Source organism: Globicephala melas, chromosome 3 (assembly GCF_963455315.2).
Source record: "Globicephala melas chromosome 3, mGloMel1.2, whole genome shotgun sequence".
In the NCBI taxonomy this organism is placed as follows: Eukaryota; Metazoa; Chordata; class Mammalia; order Artiodactyla; family Delphinidae; genus Globicephala; species Globicephala melas.
The window spans coordinates 41,923,260-41,933,412 of record NC_083316.1 but is presented as its reverse complement, the minus strand read 5'-3'; the positions used below and the strand labels follow the sequence as shown (position 1 = coordinate 41,933,412).

The 10,153-nt window shown below is 45.7% G+C and overlaps 1 long non-coding RNA gene across 1 annotated transcript; it reads right to left on the bottom strand.

Annotated features, from left to right (window-relative positions):
• Window positions 1-214: 214 nt before the first annotated feature.
• On the bottom strand, window positions 215-5,365 carry LOC138842604 (uncharacterized). Its single transcript, XR_011377306.1, has 3 exons — window positions 5,288-5,365; window positions 4,293-4,367; window positions 215-3,685 (listed from the first exon to the last, which is right to left on the bottom strand). It is a non-coding gene; the product is annotated as an uncharacterized lncRNA (long non-coding RNA).
• Window positions 5,366-10,153: the final 4,788 nt, after the last annotated feature.

Genomic DNA, 10,153 nt, shown 5'->3' with positions numbered 1-10,153 from the left:
AAAGAAGGGGATGCCCAGCAGCGAACTCCCTTCTCTTTGACATTAGGCGTTTCCTTAGACATCCTTAGTGTGATGACAGGATAATGGAGAACTCTAACTCCTACTGTGGGATCCTCTAGCCACACCTCCCTTGTCTTTTTGTTTGTTTGTTTGTTTTTGTTTTTTGCGGTACACGGGCCTCTCACTGCTGTGGCCTCTTCCGTTGCGGAGCACAGGCTCCGGACGTGCAGGCTCAGCGGCCATGGCTCACGGGCCCAGCCGCTCCGCGGCGCGGGGGATCTTCCCGGACCGAGGCACGAACCCGTGTCCCCTGCATCGGCAGGCAGACTCTCAACCACTGCGCCACCAGGGAAGCCCACCTCCTTTGTCTTTTTTTCAACCACACATCTGAACTAAATCTAGAGGTGTCAGGTGGCATGCCACAACAGAAAACCATCCAGCTTTTTTAATATCAAAAAACATGGAAAGTGGGTCACAGAGTTGCTGCTTGGAGGTGAGTTACTCAATCAAGATTACTGATGTTGGACCACCGTGAGAGCCCCAGATAAACTTATTTGGGTTGGTAGTAGCCTCCCTAACCAACACACCCAGTATGAGATCTTCATTCTGCAGACAGCTTTTTCTGTGTGGTCAGTCACAGTGGTTGCCACTGGCTCCAGACTGACCTGGTTCCAGCAGAAAGAGAGCTTCCTTCTCTCTGTGTCCACATGCCAACGCTGAAACAGCTCTCATTATTCTGATTATGACTGACCTGTAGCCCTCTTCCTGGGCCAGTTACGGTTGATGATGAAATGGTGTTACTTAGTGCTTTTGAGCAGGAACTCTGACTGCCTGGATTAGAATCCTGGCTCTGTCACTTTCTTAACTAGGACACATTGGACTTGGCTACTTAACTGCCTCATGCCTCAGTTTCCCCATGTGCAAAATGGGAATAATAATAGTACATTCTGGCATGACGGTAAGGAGAAAATGGGTTAATATGTAGATCTAGAACAGTCGTCGGTGCAATAGGAAGGAGAGCAAGCACTTCTACAGCCTTGGTCCAGCGGTGTCATCCAGCTACCGCTGTGGCTGAGCGTGTCCATGCTGGGAGATGTTGTAATTGAAAGAATTATCAAGAATACAAGTGTTTTGCAGTTTACAAAGTACTTTTCCCATCTAGTTTTTCATTTGCTCTTGCCTCAGGGCTGCCAAGAGGTCTTAGAGGACACAGAGGCTCAACGAGCCTTAGATCACCAATGAAGAAACAGCAGTGATGAATCTGGAACCCAGAAAGCTTTCCAGGATACCCTGAGTGATATGGGTATTGCCGAAGAGGTGGTGATTGCCGGTTCAGCAGCTTGAGAAGGCCGCTGGATAACACAGCCCTTTGCAACCTGTGATTTAAAGTAATCCTTGGGAAATGGGTCTGCTGGGTGCTGTGAGGCACTGTTCTCTGTTCTTCAGGGACCTGGCGCATAGAGGGACACAGGACCACGTTCTGCTTCCATTTGGTTAGGCACTCCCTGGCTTGATGTTTGGGGTAGCCATGTGCTTGATCTCTGGGGATATTACCCCGTGTGCAGAAGTTTATATAAAGGCCATTCAGAGCCTGAAATGACTGTGTGGGCATTTCTTTCCCTTCTGGCTGTGGGTTCTGCTCTGATTCTCTCTGCTCCTCAGGGGACTTGATGTTCCCATTCAGTAAGAGACTTTGCTTACAGGGATCCCATGACCAGCTTTTTCATTTTCTCTGGTCACATAAACTTTTATTGTATCCCTGAACTCAGTGTCCTTTCTGAATCAGCACATGTGAACTCATTCTCAGTCTCTCTCTCTGTCTCTGTCTCTCATTCTATTTCTCTCTCACACACACATACACACACACATACACACACACGTACACACACACTGGTGTCCACAATGTCTTTTCAAATCAAGACTTTGACTTGAAAAGTGCTCCCTCCTTCTACCTCTATCACCATTACTGGGGCTCCAAATCTCTGGGAGACGAGACTGTTTTGTATCTTGACCAAAGGCTGGGCCAGGAGTCAGAGGAAGAGTTTGCTATTTCTCTCTCTTTTCAAACGACTAGGGTAATCCTTTGCAAAAGTTATGGCTCTCTGGGGTTTTCTTTTCCCCCTTTAGTCATCAAATATGGACTCTACCACTTATCCAAGATTATAAGTCAATAAGACACATACCTTATTTGAGATTGCTTCACTATTTATAAACTGGGAAAAATAATACCAGCCCCCTCAAAGAGTTATTGTAAGGAACAAATTTTTTTATATTCACAAAAATAGTATTCAGGTAGTTTTCTTATTACTCTTCCTGGTCAGGGACTCCAAAGTAGCCTGTGTATGATAAAAGCATGAATCATGTTACTGAAAGGTTAAAAAAACAATTGCAACAAAACATATCAGCCAGGTGGAAGCTGGTTCCTGTGCAAGGCAGCTCTAGCTTCAGACAACAATCATAGATGATTTAGTGAACATCTAAAGGGCCCTTGGACAGTATGTTTTGTGGGTGATCAGAACAGCACTGGACCGACTGTGGGAACTTAATGAACGCCTTCTGCCTCTGTGGACGCTGACAATGGTGGTGATGGTGATGATCACATCAAAGGTCATTGCACATATGAAGGTTGGTATATAAAAGTGGTATTGATGCTTGCAAAGATGTAGCCATTTTTCTAATGGTGCTCTCTGGAGGTCTTCTCATGTCTAGATGCACTGATGAATGGGCAATTATTTTCCACTGATCTGGTTCTCCTCTTTGGCTTTCCAATTTACTGCCTCAGTGCGGAGCTAATCAGTGGACGTTTGCAGTGGAATCTTGCTGGTTGGCTGAGCATCAAGCCCGACAGCTGTGTCTGGAGGGTCACAGGCAATGAACTGCACAGCTCTCTTTCAATGAACCAGTTTTCCAGGAATTCAATGATGAGCTGACATCTTATGAAATAATCGTGTGGATTTGGACAGAGAACAATGGGCCACTTTTCATGATTCAAGACGCATGACCACCTTGACAATACAGTCAAATTTCCAGGGAAATAACCAGATGAGTTTTAGGAGAAAGCCAGGGGAAATGGGATAGTCACCACGTCATTAAGCAATACTAACCCGCAGTCTTTTAGACATCTCTGGTAGCAATTAAAGCTCCTGGAGAAAGTACATTGAGCTTCTCACGCTGCCAGGGTGCAACTGAGTAAGTTACTGAGATGTTTCAATAAATTAACTAATGTTTGGGTGACAATTACCATCTGGGGACTAGTTTTATTCCTGCCTTATTTTAAAGGAAATTTTGTTGCTCTAGGAGGTACAACAAGGCTACAGCGGTAATAAAATAATCCCTGGTTCAGCCTCCACAAGCAAAGTCACTAGATCCTTAGTGGTGCCCATTGCCACAGATTGAAAAATAATCTGCTATGTTTTTCAAGGGTGTCTGGGGTCTGACATGTGATCACTAGTGCCCCCTCCTTCTACCTCTGTCACCCTTACTGGGGCTCCAAACCTCTGGGAGATGAGACTGTTTGGTATCTTGGCCAAAGGCTGGTCCAGGAGTCAGAGGATGAACTTATAATGTCCCAGTTCAGCTGTGCAGCCCTGGGTGAACACACACGCAGCCTCTCTGTGCCCAAGGTTGGTTCTCAGTCCTCTTCCCCTCTCTTCACTTCTTGCCCTTGGCAATCTCATGGCTCCAGCTGTTAGCATGCACAGGTTCAATAATTCAACATTTTTACAACAAACATTTACTAACTGCTCACTATGTACCAGGTACTGTTCTTAATGCTTGCCGAACACACACACACACACACACACACACACACACACACACAGCTTCTAGTGGTAAGACATGAACAATAAACAATTAACAATTTAATAAACAATCAAAGAAAATATGTAAAATGTCAGAGGATGATAAGCACTGGGGAGAAAATTAAAGCAGGGAGAGCCAATGAGGGGTGGGGTTCCTGTCATTCGAAAGGGAGGCTGGAGGAAGTCTTAATGTGAAAATGGCCTTGAAGCAAAGTCCTAAAGCCCTAAAGTAGGGAGGAGAGCAAACCATGAGGACCCTCGGAAGGAGAGTGCCCCAAGCAGAGGAAACAGCCAGGGCAAAGGCCCTGGGGTAGGAGTGAGCCTGGTGGGCTTGTGGTCCAGCCAGGCGGGTAATGTTTCTGCAGCTGAAGGAGCAGGGAAGAGAGCAGAGGAAGACGAGTTCTGAGAATTAGGAGGGTGGGGTCAAGACAGGGCTGGTACCCAGCAGGTGGGGTCATGCAGGCCTCTGTGAGGACTTTGGCTTTTACTTGCCTGAGAAGGGAGGTCACTGCAGCGTTCTGGCTGAAGAGTGATCTGAATTACGTGTTAGAAGGACCACAGTGCCTGCTGGGAGAACAGATAGGAGGGGTGGGAGGGTGCAAAACCAGAAACCGCCAAACCAGTTAAGATGCATCTATAAAAAGTGATGGTGACTTGGACCAGCGTAACAGTATTAGAGGAAACGAAAAGTAATCAATTTGGAGATGACTTGTAAGTCATGGCCAACAGGATGGGCAGGAACATTTCCAAATGGGCATCTCTGGTTGGCTTCTTTCCCAAGTACCAGTTCCACAATTTTAATCTGCGTCTGGACAATTCCACCTGATGACTTTTCAGCAATCTAAATTGATCATGCCTCTAACACCAATCCCCCTCTATCCACATCTCTTCTTAATATTTTTCCCCTGGACATGGAAACTTAGAATCATCCAAAAGTCTTCCTCACTCTCACATCTAATAGTTGATAAATTCTAAAGATTCTTTCTGCCTTGCCATTTGAATCCACACTTCCTTTCTAGATCTACTGTCATACCGTAGTTAGTCTTCTCTTGTCTCCTGAAGATTCAATTCCATAGATACTGAGTGTCTATTATGGGCAAAGCCCTGCTGGAAATGCAAGGAGGGGTTGGATGCAACCCAGCCCTCCAGGTGGCTTGCTAATAATAAGACGAGACCGAGACCGTAGAGAGATAGGAAGCCTCTGTCTGGTCACAAAGCAGCACCTGCAAGGCTTGGCCCCCAGGGCCTTGATCACACCCGGGGTGGGGGGTGGGGTTGGTGCTCACAGCCCGCATGAATGCTGAGCTGGCAGAGGAGGGCTTGAGCTGTCTCACATCTCTCTTATATCCCAGCTCTTGCTGAGTGCCTCCTTGGTCTGCAGCTCACAAGACCCACAGCCATTATCCCAGGGAGTCAGGACTCGCTGTAGGGGAAGGACCACGAACTCTGATTCACATGCTCAGAGCCTGAGCCTCCGTTCTACCCACCATTCACTGCAGGCCTTTGATGAGCTGCTTAATTCTCTCTGAGCAAGATTCCTGGAGTTCAAAGGTAGTAAATATGGGGCTTCCCTGGTGGCGCAGTGGTTGAGAGTCTGCCTGCTGATGCAGGGGACATGGGTTCCGGTCCGGGAAGATCCTACATGCCGCGGAGCGCCTGGGCCCGTGAGCCATGGCGGCTAAGCTTGTGCGTCCGGAGCCTGTGCTCTACAACGGGAGAGGCCACAACACTGAGAGGCCCGCGTACTGCAAAAAAAAAAAAAAAAAAAAAAGAGAAAAAAAAAGGTAGTAAATATGAAGTGGCTTGCAGAGTCAGCATTTGATAAACAGTAATGAATATTGGATGTTGGGTTTTCTCCCTTCTGGCAAATCTTTACGATACCACTAGATTCATTCTCCGAAAATACAGCTCTTGGACTATTATGTTGCCTCCAAGTATTTACCTTAAAAGAAAAGCCTCAAGGAATGTAATGTATGTGTTTTTAAACTTTAATCAGTATTTCTTTTTAGATCTTTGACATCCTCAAGTCTTTTCACCAGTAGAAACCACCTTCTCCTCCTTTAAAGACAAGCAAATAGAAGGAAACTTTTTTCTCATTTCTTTTTTTTTTTTGCGGTATGCGGGCCTCTCACTGTTGTGGCCTCTCCCGTTGCGGAGCACAGGCTCCGGACGCGCAGGCTCAGCGGCCGTGGCTCACGGGCCCAGCCGCTCCGCGGCATGTGGGATCCTCCCAGACCGGGGCACGAACCCGTGTCCCCTGCATCGGCAGGCGGACTTTCAGCCACTGCGCCACCAGGGAAGCCCCTTTTCTCATTTCTTTTGGGACAACTCAGTAAAGTAGAAAGCACTTTATTATGTGCCTGAAATGTTCCCAGGTGGGGCAATAGGAGTTACAAGTATATAATATTTGTCTCCTGTTTTCAAGGGTCTTGTAGTCCAATGGGAGAGACTGGATTCATATATGAAAAAATCAGAGCAATACAATTGCAAGAGAAAATCTAAGCCGTGAGATGATTATCCGAAAAAATAAAATAAAGCTCTATGGAAACCATGGAGCTCGCATTGAGTACCAAAGATTGAATAGATTGGGCTGGGCGGAAGGCAGGGAGAGGAAAGTCCAATTTGGATCGATGATGCTCTGCTCTCTTATCTAGCTCTCTGTTATAGACTATTTGCCTAGTAAATGTCCTGTTCTGAAAAATCTGCATTAACACTGACATACTCTATTAAATTCAAAAATTCATTTTAGAGCCTTTATGCATTCCTTCCTGCAGGAGCCTCTGCAGCCCCTAGCTTGGGAATTTCAGCTTTCCCTGTCATTTGCTACTATCCCCTGCTGAAAGTAGGATCTGTATCATGCAGATAAAGTCTGATAAGGAAGCTGGGGTCACTTATCAGCTTTTCTTTTCTCTGGGAGTTTTCAAACACCCAAGTAAAGCCAAGTTTTCCCCATGGAACCCAAACTGCTTAGGTTTCCAGTTTAAAGTCAGAAGGTTCCTATTATGCAATTTGTTCCCACTATTTTTCTCACTTCACATTGGAATGTTGATCTTAAGCAACTGTCTCTTCTACAAAAATACACAGGGCATCTTTTAACACAATATCCCTTTTTATTTCATTTGGCTGGGGAAAGGCAGCTCTGTAAAAGGGAATTTAGAACTTGTCAACTGAATTTTGGTTAATCCCTCTTGAGTTTAAAGACAATAGATTACTGTTCCCCTTCCTTTTCCTAGAAGCGAGACCTAAATTCAGTCTTATTTCATAGAACTTGTGGGACATGTATCTGGGCACTTTAAAGTAGCAGAAAGCTCTTTTCTTCAAACCTAATGGCGCCCTCAAGCGGCACATCCCATTTCAAGACCCTAAGCCTAATGGCAACTCTTTCAGAAGCTTCGCTTCTTAGAAATTGAGAAATGATTTTTTTTCAGTGATCAAAGCTGCAGTTAGGTTAATTAGCTTTTAAGATGACTATCTAAATTCTCCTGGATTAGGCTTCGATTCCTGGAGAACTTGAGATGCTGCTTGCTAACTGCTGTCATGAGAACAGAACGCAGATGCATACACTGATTCTACAGAGCACGGCTGATGGACGGTTTCTCAGGATGCTCTCATGGGAAGGGTGAGTTCGCTTCTAGAATCAGTGGCTGTGCTGAGTTAAGGCTTGCGCAAGGGAGAAGACTTGAGAAAGTAGGTAAAGGCTTGGAAACGAAGCATAGCCTTGCCTTTATTCCTCCCATACACGCAGTTTCAAGAAAGCAGAGTGATGTATACTTCACAGGGTAGTAAATAATGCTGATTTCTTTGGTTTCCTCTCAAGTGTCAGTGGTCAGGTTACTGGGGGGATGAACAACCCATTTTGGTCATTATTTTTCAAGGCTGACTTAGAGCGAAGAATCTTTGAGGCATTCTAAGGAGATGGATTCAGAGCTTCCCACCCACTGGCAAACCATTTGCCAGACCTGCTCACATGCCCCAGTGCAATAGGAGTGACGTGGCTGACAGGAGAGACAGGCCTGCCAAGGGCTGTGGCCAACAGTCCAATATCTGTTACATGGGTGTTTTATTCGTCGCTTCGCCCAAAGAATTAGCCCCCTAAGAGCTGGGAAGCACTGCCCCTCCCCTTACAGCCAGGATGAGTGGTCTGATCGACAATCATCGCAGACCTAGCTTGGCACATGCAGACACGGTCTGGGGGCTGGGAAGGCAAACTGCTTCGCACAGCGTCTGTCAGGGGAAGAACCTAGAGTGATTCTCGGGCTTACGCTTCCCCAATAATCTTGGCATTTTATACAGGCCCAAAGGAAGGGTCAAAGCAATTATCTGAGAGCTTAAAAACTATAGGAGTAGGAAAGAAAAGCTTTACTAATGTCTCTTCATTAATTGGAGAATGGGGGGTGAATTTCAGTAGGGTGTCATGGAGATTTACACACGAGTCAGGGGGTTCATCAGCTTCGGAGACACCAACTGGGTTGTTGTCATTATTGTTGCTAAAACTCAGAGATATTCCCAGGAGAGCACCGCTAATTATGGGAGTACAAGTGGCCACACTGACTTGGGAGATGAAAAGAGGCTGAAAGAGCTGAGAAAGAGAAAACACAAATGTAGGTGTGCTTAGTTGGCACCAAAGAAAAAAAGAGTTCCCTGGTTCTCTTGCTCCCTCTTCTGGGAAAGGAACTGTGTACTCTTGCCACAAAAAGCTGCTCCCATAAAGTTACAAGACTGGAAGACTGGAGGAGTTTCATCATGAAGGGAGAAGCCTCATGCTCCATGCTTTCTCATAAATGCCTGAGCCTGGAAGGAGGGGACAGCCCCGTAAAGGACAGGACATGCCTTCTAGCTCTTCCAAAGAAATCTGAGCCGACGGTGATGGAAGGATTGCAACCTGGAGACACACTCCCTGGGATTTAGGCTCGTGATTCACACTGGCCACTGGAGGGCGCCCGTGAGTTGTCACTGCCCAGAAGCCCAGACAAGACCTCTCCGTCGCAGGTCCAGATGTATATTGCAGGGTTTCTCAGCCTCAGCACTGTCAATATTTTGGACCAGACAATCTTTGTGGCGAGGGGGCTGCCCTGTGCACTGTAGCATGTGTGGCAGCATATCTGGCCTCTGACTACTAAATGACAGTGGCCCTGAGAGCTACCCCCCCACCCAGTCATGAAAAAAAGTATCCCCAGATATCTCCAAATGTCCACGTGGGGCAAAAATCACCCTCCAGTGACAACCACTTGTGTACTGAATGTTGGGTCTAGACATCAGTCAGACCATTGTTCTAAGGCTCAAATTCTCCTTCCCTAAACTCTTGTTTAGCCTGGGCTCAATGGACAACTGCATAGACACAAAAGTTGCTCTGGCCAACATCTGCAGCCATTTCCCAGTTAAACCCCGGACCCAGGGCTCCCAGTCTGATACGACGCAGATGTACATCCCGCCTTCTTTGTCTGCAACTGTCTCTCTTCAAAACCTTGTTCCCAGCTCCACCGGAGTGCAGACTACTTGGAGGGGAGGTATTTTGTTAACTAATTTACACAAGTTTCCTTTTTCATCTGGAATACTTCTGGGAATCATCATGCTGCGGGATACGCACGTTTAAAATGAGAGAACTGCCTGAAGGAGGATGTGGTTTAAATCTAGCAAATGAGTCTCTAACAACAGAATTCCAGGTACCATGGCATCTATAGAATGCAGATATTAATAGTATTTATCTCATAAAGTTACAATGTGGATTAAATAAGTAAAGCACTTACAACAGTGTTTGACAAAAAGTAAACATTGTAAGAATACCAGTTGCTTTTATTGTTATTATTACCATTTTTATTATCTATCCAAGAGACATGTTTGGGAAGAGGTGGGCTAGCTTTTAGCCTGAAACACTTCCTATAAAACTACCCTTGTCTTCAAAATAGACATTTCTCCAGAGAAGACAGGCAGATGGCCAACAGGCAACTGAAAAGATGCTCAACATCGTTAATTATTAGAGAAATGCAAATCAAATCTACAATGAGGTATCACCTCATACCAGTCAGAACGGCCATCATCAAAAAATCTACAAACAATAAATGCTGGAGAGGGCGTGGAGAAAAGGGAACCCTCCTACGTTGTTGGTGGGAATGTAAATCGGTACAGTCACTATAGAGAACAGTACGGAGGTGCCTTAAAAAACTAAAAATAGAGATATCATATGATCCAGCAATCCTACTCCTGGGCATATATCTGGAGGAAACTCTAACTCATAAAGATACAGGCACCCTAATATTCATAGCATCACTATTCACAATAGCCAAGACATGGAAACAACCTAAGTGTCTATTGACAGATGAATGGATAAAGAAGATGTGGTATACGTACGCAAT